Here is a 14975-nt window from a genome sequence, read left to right as displayed (position 1 = left end):
TCTTTAAAGGGAAATCATCTTCTCACTAGTCAATATTTAGGTCAGTTTGTGGTTCGATTAATTTTTTTATTTTAAATAAAAGTGTTTGAGAAAATATAAAGGTGAAAAAGAAGGCAGAGCAAATATAATGCAAAAATCAGTTGTGAATTTTAAATCTGTGCTTCACTTGCACATTTTGATCCAAACTGTTGGTTGTGCAAGTTGTTCAGATGTTAACAGACCCTTCAATAAATTCCCATTTCTCTTCCACAAAGACTTCTCCCAGAATATACAAAGGATGAAAGAGTAACTGCAGGGAGACAGGACAAACCTCCTGAGGCAACTCAAGCACAAACCTTGATGCTAATGGAGAACTCAGAGACCAAGAGCTCTTGAAATGTGTTTCATGTTTAATTCAGAAGATGGAGAAAACTACTGGAAACACTTTAAAATCTTGATTAACACAGGAGAACTTAAGGAGGCATGATTGAATTTGGTTACACTGAGGCTAGAAAATGCCTTTCCCATCATTCAGGAGGCAAATCAGAGCCATCCTTAAACAATCGGTGTGTTTTAACAAAATAATCATGGCATTGATGGATCAACATTGACTGGAGGAAGGGGAAAAAGGGTGGCTCCATGGATGGAAAATTGCTCAGCTTAACTGCAAAGTGCAGGAAGATAATAAACTACTGACATCTCAGCCCTTGGAGAGGGAGGTGACGTAAAAAGTGACAAATCAAAAAGTCACCATGAATTTGTCAAGAACTGGGGAACAGCTGTTCAGGGAGCAGCACTGAAAGGGATCCAGGAATTACAGGGGATCAGGAGGAGTCTGAACCAACATGGTGATACTGTTGCTGACTCTGCAAATGCCACGCCCAGATCTGTTACCTAATTAACCTGATTACTGGATACATACCTGGGCAGGAATGCAAAGTGGAGTCCAGAGGAGCCTAAGAATGACAAAAGGTTTAGAAAATATGGCCTATGAGATCATGAGGCCTCCAAGAATTTGTTTAGTCTAGAAAAATGAAGTTTTAGGGAGAAAATTATATTATGTGAAACAACGCAGTCTGTAAAATGTTATTGAAATTTGATGCTCATTAATCATTCTTTGGATCTGCTGGACACAGCACAAAGAAGCTAAAATTCACAACCAAAGTACAGTTTAGATGCTGGGGAAAACTTTGCGGGGGTTAAGGCCAGTTGGGTGCTGGAACTGGTTTTCTAGGAAGATTGCAGAATCCACTTTATTGGAGGTTATAGAAAGGGTTGTCATGGCTTTGGGCAGGATCACTGACACCTCAGAGCAGCAGCTCCTGCTTCAAGTCATAGTGCAAAGTGCTTTGGTCCTGAAGGTGGAATTTATACATGGTGTGCTTTCCCTTTGGAAATACACAAAATAGATGGTGGATGAAATGAATAAAATGTAAGAGATTCCCATTTTTGACACAGTCTGTCATTTGTTAAAAAAGTTATGCTGTTTAAAATGTTATGCCAGTTGTACCCTGTCTTGTTAAGAAAGTTATGCTGTTTGTACCAAAGTTTGTACCCTCAAAACCTTATTCCAAGTTGTATACCTATTCCAGCTGGTAGAGGGGTCCACCGCTTGGGACCCAGAGAGCCACAACCACCCCAAAAGATGTCTCTCTAGAAACAGCTTCTTGGGGGGTCAGGGCGCTCCTCAGCTGGCAGAGGGGCTTCTCAGCAGGAGGGCAGAGCAGTGATTTCAGCTCAGTGATTTCAGCTCAGTGATTTCAGCTCCTGCCTATTGGAAAAGATGGGAGACATGTCTCATGCTGTCATGGTCAACAAAGTCTCGCCTTTATTGTTCAACCAGCTGTTTTTTATACACACAATAATTAGCTCATGCATATTGCAAAATCTAAGCTCAGGATTGGGTCTAACACTAATGCTTTGTTTTCTATTACTAGCCTTGCAATTCCAAGTTCCCATCTCGTTAATTTTCTTTACTGCATACCAACTATTCTCAACAACCCAGCTGGTATCTCTGCACCTGTGTTTCAAGGGCACTGTTGGCCCTGCTTCAGTCACGTACGCCTAGTTTCTCACACAGAGACTAGCTGAGTCTGGCTGCTATGTCCTTTCTCACGCAGCCATACCTCAGGCAGGCTTCCCACATTTCCCCCGTTTTCTTTTTGTGCTAACAAAAGCTGTTTCCCACCACCATCAATCATGTTCATAAGCATGCGTTGCAAGCATTTTATAAAACATGGCAAAAGCAATAAGGTAGCTACAATAACAATTAGCAAGATTATTCCATGTTGCAGCAATGAAGTTACCCAAGGGCCAAAACCGAGTCCTTTCAACCAATCATCAAGTCCAAAGCCTGTGGATTTCTGTAGATGTGTGGTTAGTTCTTGCAACTTAGAAAGCTGAGCATGGATAGAGACTGAGTGATCAGACAAGTTCATGCAGCACATCCCTTCAAACTCTTCGCATCCATGTCCTTGAGCCAGCAGCAGGAAGTCGATAGCTGCTCTGTTTTGGAGGGACGCATGCCGCACTGAATCCACATCGATCAGCAGGTCTGCAGGAAGGGGAGATGTGGTCTGAGTAGAAGACCCAGCCTCAGTTGAGGATTCCTGATGTAAGTCGGCTCCAGTTTGAGGCCGCTGCGCCGGTCTCGCGCTCCGAGCCGGTATCCACTCTGGTCCTTGTGGTAGGACCGTCCACTCGAATCTTTTGTCTGGTTCCCCTCTGTTTATGGCTGGCAGCGTGAAAGCAAAACGCTTCGTATCATTTGGATGTAGAGCAATAGTAAAGAAACAGTCCTTTAAGTCAATAATTAAAAGGGGCCAGTCTTCTGGTATTAGGGCAGGGTTGGGTAAGCCAGGTTGCAAGGCCCCCATGGGTTCCATTTGGTCATTAATGGCACGCAGGTCATGTAGCAAGCGATACTTTCCTGATTTCTTTTTGATAACAAAAATGGGGCTATTCCAAGGACTAGTAGACAGCTTAAGGTGTCCCTGCTGTAACTGTTCCCGCACCAGCTGGTGTGCTTGTATGAGACTCTCCCTTTTTAACGGCTACTGCTTAACCATCACCGGATCAGCTGTTTTCTAGACAAGTGGTATTGGGAAAGTCCAAGCAGTGGCCATTAGCCCAAAGGGTGCTCATTTGTGAGGACGAGACCCATTTGGGAAAGGATGTCCCGTCCTACTAGGCACTGGACGGTAGGTGGCAGCATTGTCACAGAAAAAATAGCTTGCAGAGTTTTTCCATCCATAGTTACCACAAGCGTAGGTGTTTTACTGGCTAACGTCATGCCTCCTATACCTGTGACTGTCGTTGAGGAGGCTAGTAAGGGCCAGTTCTGTGGCCAGTAGTCCGGAGAAATTATACTTGAGTCTGCGCCCGTATCTAACAGTCCAGTTAACTCCACAGTCTTATCCTTAAATCGTAGCTGCAGCTGTCTTTTAGGCCGGGACAAAAGATCCACGGTTAACAAGACAAGTCCTCTGGTGCTCCCGAAACCCTTTTCCCCCCGCGGTGTTGGTTGAATCGGGGGGAGGGCTTTCGCGAGTTGTGGTAGGGGCACCACTTGAGCCAATCTCTGACCCTTGGCGATTTTTAAAGGTGGAAAAGGGGTATGTACCATGACCATGATTTCTCCGCTGTAATCAGCATCCAGCAACCCAGGCAGGATAAATAGTCCGGATATCGAAGCTGATGATCTGCCTAATATCAGTCCGCCGACTTGATTGCCTTCTATGATTATAGGTCCAAAGATTCCCGTAGGAACAGTCTGTGGGTGAGGTGTCATCAGCGTAACCTCTACTGCGGCTGCCAGGTCCAGACCGAGGCTCCCGGCGGTGGCTGGCCGGAGCTGTTGGATGGCATTGCAGCTGCTACTTGTATCCCGGCGCGGCTGCTGCTCGCGCTGTGTCTCGCGTTTCCCTGCTTACGGCGGCATGTAGCAGTATTGTGGGTGTTAGATTGACAGTTAATACACCAGACACCCTTAACCTGGCACTCCTTCCTGATGTGACCGGACTTTCCACAGCGGAAGCACTTCATGCGAGAGCCGACCTGACCGGTGCGGTTACAAGCCATACCGGCCGCTGCAGTTTGGAGAGGTGCAAGGGCAGCCATGACCTGATTCTGTGATGTTTTTGCCTGTTCCTGGAGCCCTAAACCTAATTGCTTAATTGCCTCCACTAAAAATGCCTGAGAGCCAGATGGCATGCCGGCAGCCTTTTCAAGCAACAAGGGAACGGTCCAGTCTCCATTCATAGTATTTATTAATGAGCGAGTCTGTGCGTTCCCATTCTGTAATATACACTGCTTCAGTAATGCCCCTTTCATAAACTCTTGCACCCCCGCTTTATCTATAGCCTCGGCCACCTTATCTACAAACGAACCCAGCGACTCTTCCCTACTTTGTTTAATGCCCATGTATATAGGCGTTCCCCCAGGATCTTTTACCTTATTCATAGCCCTACGCGCTACCTCCATTGCCTCACGGACTTTATTGGGGCCCATTAACACCTGAGCTTCTAGTCTAAGGAATGCGCCGAGACCTAATAGCTCATCTATTGTTATTCCGTGCAAAGGATCACCCGGTCCTCTTTGTACCGCCACAGATGCCTGAGCCTCTGCCTGCCAATGCGCACCAAACAACATAACCTGATGCTGTGAATAGATCAATCTAGCTATACCCCTAATATCCCCAGGCAGAAGCAAATACGCATTAAAAAGATATTCAAGCATCTGCTTTGCCGGCTCACTGTTCACACCGTATTGTGCCACTGTAGTACGCAATTGTGCTAACAGCTTCCAGTCAAGCGCGCTCAGATTTGCCGTCAGACCTCCAGCTGCGTTTGGGGTAAACACCACCGGACACGCCAGGCATTGAGAGGCAACCTCCAGCAACCCTTTGTCCCCACTTTCCGCACCTTGGCGGGCCAGCGATACCCATAACTCACGCCGCTGCCTTGCCAGGGCCTCCGCTAGGTCGGATTCCGCCCCAGGGATAGGCTCCTGACTGCGGGGGGTAGGCAGATGGCTTGAAGCACCGGCAGGGACAGGGGTGCGCTCAGGGGAGTGCTCGTAGCTCTCGTCTAGGGGAGGTGCCGATGGCGCGGCTTCAGCAGGGGCCGGTGGAGCAGGCAAGGTAACCGTGGTGAAGGCAGGAGGGTTGGGGGTATTAGGATGTTGCCGCGAGGAGTCATAGGCATAATTACGTTCCTGAGCGGCTTTGACTTCTTTTGCAGCTCTTTTTTCTGCCTGCATTAATAACAGCTCATTGTGCACCACCCGCCAGAGCTTTCCAATCTTTTTAGCCGGTTTATCATCCTCCAAGGTCAACTCCCACAACCTATCTCCGAACTTTCTCCATTCCGACAACTCATGCACTGTGTGGGGATTAGTAAAAAACCCATAAGACTCCCCGTGTCTCAAAAGTGAAGGTAATTCTTTATCCAGGTCGATACCCTGTATCCGCCTCTGCCTTAAGCAGGCGGTAAATAACTCATATGCCGCTTGCCTATCCATACTCACGTCAGCGCTGTTGCAACTCTCCAAAAGGCTGTCGGCGGCACGTATCGGCTGAGCTCGTCGTTACGATCACTCAGGGTCGGGGCTTCCTTGCTTATCGCCCTTACACCATTCTGGTTGCCGCAGAATCCGAACCCATCATCTTTTCTCAACTCCTGCAGGGAGGGACGCAGCGCATCACGTCCAGGGGTCACCAGATATTGGAAAAGATGGGAGACATGTCTCATGCTGTCATGGTCAACAAAGTCTCGCCTTTATTGTTCAACCAGCCGTTTTTTATACACACAATAATTAGCTCATGCATATTGCAAAATCTAAGCTCAGGATTGGGTCTAACACTAATGCTTTGTTTTCTATTACTAGCCTTGCAATTCCAAGTTCCCATCTCGTTAATTTTCTTTACTGCATACCAACTATTCTCAACAACCCAGCTGGTATCTCTGCACCTGTGTTTCAAGGGCACTGTTGGCCCTGCTTCAGTCACGTACGCCTAGTTTCTCACACAGAGACTAGCTGAGTCTGGCTGCTATGTCCTTTCTCACGCAGCCATACCTCAGGCAGGCTTCCCACACCTGCCCTTGTGAGTTTGCCCCTCTTTTAGCCGGCCGTGATGAGAGAGAGAGAGGTCTCATGTTTAATTTCCGCAGGTGGTAACTTTATTGCAAAGGTACCAGCGAAAGGAGTCCAAGGACGAGGTACCTCTGCCGACCAGAGGAAACCCAGGGGTTTTTATGGGACACCAGGGTGGGAGGAAAAGAGTACAAAACCAATCAATTGTAACAGATCTACTGTCGCCGACTGCCCAGTTCCCCGGCAGGGGTCTTCTGGGTGCCGCGACCTTCCCAAGTGAGTCGCCCAATGAGAGACGGCCTCAACCCAGGCGGCACAGGCAATCCTCTAGAGTGATCAGCTCTTTTGTGAGATCGCAGAAGCAATCAAGCCTGTCAGCTCTCGCCAGGCTGTGGTTGCCAAAGCAGCTTTCTTCCAGGCAGAGGTTTACGCAGGTGGCGCAGGAGAAACCACAGGAGCCAGGGGTCTTCTTCAGGAGCCTTCTTTATTCTCCGACGACTCTCTGAGGAATGACCCCAAAGGTCTCGGGAGCCGGATTTTTATTCTTAACTCAGGGGGTGGGGTTTACTAAAACAACCAATAGTGGCGTGGATTGAAATGTTAGCCAATCGGAGAAGGGATCCAAAAAGAACCAATCAGGATACAGAACTGAGCCAATCGGAGAAGGGATCCAAAAGAACCAATCAGGGGTAAGGTAATTAACATATCAGGAAGTAAATTTAACTGCCAACTTCAAATAACAAGGGGTTAAACAACTAGGTTAGGGAAATTCAAGGGCTAGACATCCTCCATGGGAGAGCCGGGAGTGTTGCTCCCTCTGCATAGTCTTTGGGGGCCTCCACAACTCCCCCTTCTTTATTTAATATGAAAACCTTTTTTGAAAAATTTTCCAAACACTTCAACGCACTTGCAAAAGTAACTAAAACAATCAATATAATAACCAGAACCCATATAAACCCATTGAGGAAGGATGCAACCCATCCCTTCAGTCCCCAGTTTTTGAAAAAATTGTCCGACCATTCCGCGGTCTTTTCCACCTTAAGTTCCTTAACAGTGTTCTGGATTGCTTTAATCTTTGCCTGGATGCTTTCTCCATGGGATGATAGGTTGAAACAACATAGTCCTTCAAATTCTTCACATCCGTGTCCATGGGCTAGCAGCAAGAAGTCAATCACTGCTCTATTCTGTAGGGTGGCTTTTCGGATCGTTTCCTCATCCTCAAGGAGGTCACTGAGCACAGCAGATGTCAAATTTGCTTGCTTGCCCATCCAGCACTCCAGGTGTGATAGTTCACCCAATGCTTTTGCTGCAGCTACCCATGACAGAAATATTGACATGAGTATCTGCTTTTGTCGAGACCAATCGGTGATTCGGCTGTCACAATCCTCCTGAAGGGTTCCTAAATCTCTTTTTCTTCGACCCGAATCTTTTTTCTTGTTTTGCCAATCATGTAATAGTGTGATATTTGGGGCCAAAATGGTGAGCTTACCTAGAGTGCAGGGTCCTCCTCGAAGACGAGCAGGGATCCCTGCCCACACCCTATCCCCACAGATCAGGAATACTCCTTTTGGCAACACTCTGGGGTGTCGAGTGGACATAGAAAGTATGTTCGCGGTATAATTGCACCAATCTTTTCTTTTATAAATTTTGTTATTTGGGGACACATCTTTCTGAAACACCGATCTAGATTGCTCACTCATTACCCAATCTCTTCTATTTTGTCTGTAGTAAAAATTTACACAATAAGTGGCTGGGGAAGACCCCAAAAGGTCCAATTCTTGGGGTTCTTCTGGTGCATGCGGTAGGATTCCTGTCCACTCATCCCAGGTGTCCACCGGGTTGGGTGTTTTTCCCGTAAAGGGGTATTCATTTGGCTGCAGTGGGACTCCTACAAGGCAGGTTGACAGTGGATTGTGAGCATTGCCCATGGACAGGCACATACTCTGCTGTTGGAGGGACTTTGCAAGGGTAACCCAAACATTCTCCTGTGGCTGTTTGACGATCCAGGTCTGACTCAACCTTACCAGGAAGAGTGTCCAGATTACAAAAAGCATCCGTGTAACGACTATTCGATGACTCATCTTGGCCCTAGAATATTTTATAAATAGAGATTTAAGGTTAGCATCCATCCATTTAAAATAATTTTGACATTTACAAACTCTTTTAACTTGGGGACAAGGGAGAGGTACAAGGGATTAGGAACAAGAACAAGGGAACCAGAGTACCCTGGAGGAAACAGGTTTAGGATACAAACTTCCAAGCCTCAAGTGAGGCTCAATTTCTTCTTTAGGCTTTACATCACAGTCTTTTGTAAAGATTTAAAATGTAGTGTCTCTAGCAGTATCAGTCGCACTACTGTCTTTCTTTGAGGTTGTTTGTGACCTGGTAAGCGGGCGAGGTATCGTCTTTTGTGTTTGAGGTCTCCTTTTCCTTCTTTTCCAGGCTGCTGTCTTTTGTAGCTCTGGCGTTCCTGTGGGTGGCTCAATAACATTCATGTTATTATCAGCACTGTCCTTCTCTAGTGATCCCATGTATGGTTTGATGTTTTTGGCTGGGAGCCATCTCGGACCTGAAGGGGTCGATACACATGCATACCCTCTCCCCCAAGTAATCAGTTGATGAGGCCCAGATATCTGATGGGACTCTGGGTCTTTGATCAACACAGGCGGTCTCTCATCAAGCTTTACTCGGGCCAAATTTGAGAAATGCCTAATCACGGGGGGATTGGGCTCTGCACTAGAACAATTTAGGAAATTAATGACATATAGAGCTTTACAGAGTCTCTCAATGGGAGATAACGTCTCTGTTCCCCTCTGCTGTTGATGAAGAACCCGATTGATTGTTTGATGAGTCCTTTCAACAACGGATTGTCCTGTTGGAGAATATGGTATGTCTGTGTCATGTTGAATTCCCCATTCCTGCAAGAAGGTTTTCAGCTGCTTGGACACATAGGCGGGCCCATTGTCAGTCTTAATCTTTTGTGGCACTCCCAGGGTTGCAAATGCAAGTAAGAAATGTCTCTTAACAAAAGAAATATTTTCTCCTGCATGTGCTGATGCAAAGACTGCCCCTGAAAAGGTATCCACAGACACATGTACATATTTAAGTCATCCAAAAGATGGGACGTGGGTAACATCAATATGCCATAGTTCATTACTATTCAGCCCCCTTGGATTGACTCCTCTTTCAAGGAATGGGACTTGGTAGGACTGACACTGTGGGCATGATCCCACAATTGCCTTGGCTTGTTCTCGTGACAGATGGAACATTTTAACCAAAGCATGCACATTTTGGTGGTAGAATTGATGTGAAAGCTTTGCCTGTTGGAAGGTATCTGGCAAATTAGGAGTCTGTGCTGCCATTGCCAAGGCATCTGCTCTTCTATTGCCTTCAACGATAGCTCCGGGGAGGTCAGTGTGTGATCTGACATGCATGATATGGTATGGTTGCTTTCTGTGGGAGATAAGAAAAATCAATTTAGAAAGCAAGGAATATAAAATTTTGTTGGATACCTCCTTCAGAAAAGCGTGCTCTGCTCTCATTACCACTCCTGCTACATAGGCCGAATCAGTAACCAGATTAAGAGGTTGGTCTTTGAACTTTTCAAAAGCTCTGACGACGGCTGAGAGTTCTGCAGTTTGTGGGGATCCTTCCACCACTTGGACATCAGACTCTCACTTCTGAGTCCTCGGATCTTTCCAGGTCATCACTGACTTATGGGAAGATCCTGAGCCATCAGTAAAGACTGTCACAGCTTGAAGAGGGAACCTACTTTGAACAAATTTTGGAATGAGATTAAAATTGGTTTTGAACAATTTGTGTCCAGGATAATGAATTGAGATTTTACCAGAGTAGTTATCGAGAGAGAACTGGAGATTATCATTTCTTTGGAGCAGAAACTCCAGCTCTTCGGTGTTTGCCAATGGGACATATATGCATGTGAAATCACACTCTGCAAGAGAGCAAATGCATGATCTACCTTTGAGGATGACCGAAGCTATGGCTTCTTGGGGGGTAGTTACAGTCTTTTGGGGTTGGGAGTGGAGGAAAATCCATTCAAGGATTAGCAAAGGGTCTTTCAGCTCAGGGTCCCATTGGAAAAGCAGTCCATAAAAATGAGGGGTATTACCTAGAACAGCCAAGAAAAATGGCAAACTCGGCTCATACCTGTGTGCTTGCCGAGCAGACAGGGCCTCTTGCACTCGGATAACAGCATCGCATGCCTCCGGCGTCATGTCTCTGGGTGAATTGAGCGCGCTGTCTCCTCTAAGCAGGTTGAACAATGGGGCTAGGTCCTCAGAGGAGATTCCCAGAAGAGGTCTTACCCAGTTGATGGATCCACAAAGTTGCTGCACCTCATTGAGTGTCCGAGGGTTAGTGTTAATGACTACTTGCTGTGGTGTTACTGTCCTCTCGCGTACTCGGAGGCCCAAGTAGTTCCAAGGGCTGGTGAGCTGGATCTTTTCTGGCTGGATTTCAAGGCCCGCTTCCTCGATGGCATTCGTGGTAGCTTTAAGAACATCTTCTAAGTCTGTCTGATCCTTAGCACATAAAAGTACATCATCCATATAGTGCAGAATAATACTGTCTGGGAATCTTTCGCTTATTGGGGATAGTATTGCAGCGACATACCACTGACATATGGATGGACTATTCTTCATCCCCTGAGGGAGAACCAGCCAATGATAACGCTTCAAGGGAGCTTGCCGGTTTAGGGATGGAACAGAAAATGCAAACTGGGGAGCATCCGCTGGATGAAGTGGGATATTAAAAAAGCAGTCTTTGATGTCAATGACCGCAAGTGGCCAGTTCCTGGGCAACATCATGGGGGAGGGCATCCCTGGCTGTAAGGGCCCAAAGTCTTCAATTACCTCATTAACCCTCCTAAGGTCTTGTAGCAGTCTCCATTTATCTTTCCTAGGTTTTTTAATTACAAAGAGGGGGGTATTCCAGGGACTATTTGAGGGAACAATGTGCCCTTTGGACAGCTGTTCCTCCACTAAAATTTCTAGTGCGCGCAATTTTTCCTCAGGTAAGGGCCACTGATCGACCCAAACTGGATGATCTTGCTTCCAGTTGAGCCGGGGGATATCTAAGGCACGCTTTTCAGTGGCCCCTACTAAAAATCCCTGGAATTAATAGTAAGGGTAGCCCCCCATTGGGACAAGACATCTCTTCCCCATAAAGTAATCGAAGCTCTGACTACAAAAGGTCTTACAGTTGCCACTTTACCTTCTGGGCCACTAATGACTACATTCTTCTTGGCCCTCCATGATGTTGCTACTCCACCAATACCAGAAATTAATCCTGAAACTGGTTCCAGCTCCCAGTCGGAAGGCCACTCGGCTTTCGCTATGAGGGTTACATCTGCCCCAGTGTCCATCATTCCCAACCTTCTGATCTTTTCTCCTCTGGAGAACAAAGTACATTTAACTATAGGTTTTCTTGCCTCCATTAACTGAACCCATAAGACAGTTGGGTTCTGTGGCACAGTATCTGATAAATCCTCTGGCAGTAGGAACGCTTGAGCAAGAGGGACTCCCGCTGGCAAGAAATAAGGATAGTCCAAACACATAACAGAAATAAAAATCTCCTCTCCCGGCTCTAGAGTCCGCACCTCTGGGATTATTGCTAACTCAGCTGGTTTATGAATAGGATTGCCTATGATCAAAATATCAACTGGTCCTCTCAGAGGTGCCCTCCTGCCTGTAGCAATCCTATATATAGAGTCACAGTCAAATTGAACTGATAGGTCGCTTACCAGCTCACACCGGGTTCCCACCTGTATCTCGGTGTGAACCGATTGATCTTCATCTGTGTAGGAACCTCCGAAGCTGGTGTCTTCTTTCCGTGAGGAAACTGGTCTTTGCCATCCTCTTCCGGTAGACGAGGGTTGTGACCCAGTGGAGCCGGCTGAAAATTTGTTGTCGTCGTGCGGCGCCGATCCGCGCTCGCCCTGCCGTTTCCCAACTTCCACCATTTATTAGGATTGCTTTTTATCCAATGAGGATTACGTCGGTGGTCCTCTACTGTCTCTTTCTCGGGACAGTCCGCAATAAAGTGTCCAAATTGTCCACAATTAAAACATCTTTGGTTATCTTTAGACGTGATAACCGCAAAAGCCCCTGACATGCCCTGTGCAATGCCTTGTGCGACTGCCTGTGCAACAGTATTTTCAGTAGAATTATGTTTTACACACGCTTCAATCATCTGATCTATGGTTGGTTCAGGATCAAGAGGTAAGGCTCGAAGAATGGGTTTTGTAGCTGAAATAGCATTTAGTAGAGCCATCTTTACCAACATTTCTTTCCTGGCATCAGCACTTTCCAGCTGTTTTTCTAAAGCTGCCTTTAATCTGTCTATGAATTTGGTAAATGATTCATCTACCCCTTGTTTGATGATGGTGAAACTTTGCACAGGCACATTTTCATCAGGCACCAAAAGGAGGGATGCTTTTGCTGCACTGGCAATTTCCCTCAAGGCTGAATCTGGAATGTCGAATTGTTCAGTAGGTTTTAAATAATTTCCTTCCCCAGCAATTTGTTCTAATATCAAATTAGGTTTATCAAGGTCATTTTGATACGCTGTCACCAGTGTAGCCAATTGTTTTTTCCAATTTCTTTCCCAAAATAGGTATTCTGCTGAGGTTAATAGACATCAAATTATATTTCTGATGTCATGTGGCAACAGCGTATGCGCAGCAAAAGTGGCTTCCAGCAGGTACCTGAAGTAGTGAGAACCGCGACCATGTTCCTTTGCAGCTTTATTAAGTTCTTTTAACTCATTAAAAGGCATCGCATGCCAGGTTACCTTTCGGGCTTGTCTTCTGCCCTGCTTAACCATTATTGGGAAAGCTGTTATCTTATTAGCAATGTCCCAGTCCTTGTCTTTTATTGTCTCTTCCCTAGTTTTTGCCCAATGGTCCTCATATTCGAAGTCCGATAATGAAGACTCGCTACTTTCATCCTCTGAGGAGGAGGGAGGGGGTTTAATGTATCGATGGCATCGCCTTTTTATAATGCCTGAAGGGGAAGCCTTGCCATGGGTAGTATCCGAAGCCAAGATGGCTTCCTTCCGGCCATTTCTACCCCCCCTTCCGGTTTTCCGCTGAGGAGGCGTGGGGGTGTGTCTCTGTCCACGGGGCGTGGTCTTTGATGTGGGCGTGACAAGGGGCAGGGACTTTTCAGGGGTGTGGTTGGAGGTGGGGTGTGTGAGGGGAGTGTACTTAGGGGTGGAGTCAACAGTAGAAACAGGAGATGACATCACAGGTGGGTGGCCATTTTGCGGATTAAGGGCGGGAAAACATGGGAATGGAGGAGCTGAAATGGCGGGGCTGGCCATGTCACCGACGCCATCTTGAACCTTAATAGAACCCGATAATTGCGAACTTGAAATTCGTGGGGGGGGGGGAGGTAAAACTGGGTAGAAAGGCATGGGAAGGAGGTTACAGGGAAGGCTCAGGGCAGTGTGGCCAACACTGTCCTGAGAAGGGTAGAGAGGGGGTTGGGGAGAGCCTGAGAGACGGTGGCTACCCGGTGCAGTACTGCAGGACACGCTCGCCGACCTACCCTCAGAGAGGGAAGAGGAATGAGGGACACAGGGTGAGGGAGAAGGGGTACGGGTTTTCAACTGGGGTTCCCGAACATTCCCTGAATTTCCTCCCAAACTAATTCCCTCAATTGCTTTTATTATTAACTTAAATAAAGGAAAAAACCTCGCTACCAAAATGTCCCCTTCCAACTGAACAACAGTCAACTTAGTTCCCACTGCATCCCAAAACTGATTGGACTTAAACGATGTCAACTTAACATCAGGAAAAGATTGAAAAATCCATCGAACAAAACCCTTCAAACCTGCCTTTTGAAAGTTAAAACCCGCCCCAACAAGGGTGTCTTTATCTTGGTTATAAAACTCCCGCTCCGATGGGGTGAGCGATGAATAGATCAGCTTATTCCCCATTTTGTCTCCACTCCCTCCCCTACGGTAAAAGGAAAAACAAAAATCAAAAGGCCCAACAAACTCACGACTTTTCTTCGCCTGATGGCGTGGGGCAACAGAAAACCGAAGGCGGGTGGCCGCCTGGCTCGATCGGCTGCCATCCGATGCTCCTGGCAGGTCCCGATCGATGCCTCCTTGGTACCTTCTACTAGAACGCAGGAGGGTTCCTCGGAGGAACTGGACAACCCAAGGCCGTTTCTTCTTCCCACAAGTGGGAACGGCTCACCAGGGGAACCCAAAAAGGGGCCCCACATTGGGCGCCAGTTGTCGCCGACTGCCCAGTTCCCCGGCAGGGGTCTTCTGGGTGCTGCGACCTTCCCAAGTGAGTCGCCCAATGAGAGACGGCCTCAACCCAGGCAGCACAGGCACTCTTCTAGAGTGATCAGCTCTTTTGTGAGATCGCAGAAGCGATCAAGCCTGTCAGCTCTCGCCAGGCTGTGGCTGCCAAAGCAGCTTTCTTCCAGGCAGGGGTTTACGCAGGTGGCGCAGGAGAAACCACAGGAGCCGGGGGTCTTCTTCAGGAGCCTTCTTTATTCTCCGACGACTCTCCGAGGAATGACCCCAAAGGTCTCGGGAGCCGGATTTTTTTTCTTAACTCAGGGGGTGGGGTTTACTAAAACAACCAATAGTGGCGTGGATTGAAATGTTAGCCAATCGGAGAAGGGATCCAAAAAGAACCAATCAGGATACAGAACTGAGCCAATCGGAGAAGGGATCCAAAAGAACCAATCAGGGGTAAGGTAATTAACATATCAGGAAGTAAATTTAACTGCCAACTTCAAATAACAAGGGGTTAAACAACTAGGTTAGGGAAATTCAAGGGCTAGACATCCTCCATGGGAGAGCCGGGAGTGTTGCTCCCTCTGCATAGTCTTTGGGGGCCTCCACAATCTACATAAGATCCC

General features: G+C 47.1%; 1 long non-coding RNA gene across 1 annotated transcript in view; it reads right to left on the bottom strand.

Annotated features, from left to right (window-relative positions):
* LOC136373472 (uncharacterized) overlaps window positions 1-14396 on the bottom strand; it is a 427927-nt gene extending 413531 nt beyond the window's left edge. Inside the window, exon 1 of the long non-coding RNA XR_010745650.1 lies at window positions 14323-14396. This is a non-coding gene — a long non-coding RNA (uncharacterized lncRNA). The remainder of the gene's footprint in view (window positions 1-14322) is intronic.
* Window positions 14397-14975: the final 579 nt, after the last annotated feature.

This window comes from Sylvia atricapilla, chromosome W (assembly GCF_009819655.1).
Source record: "Sylvia atricapilla isolate bSylAtr1 chromosome W, bSylAtr1.pri, whole genome shotgun sequence".
Lineage (NCBI taxonomy): Eukaryota > Metazoa > Chordata > Aves > Passeriformes > Sylviidae > Sylvia > Sylvia atricapilla.
Note: the sequence above shows the minus strand (reverse complement) of the source record. Positions and strands in the feature narration are given on the sequence as shown.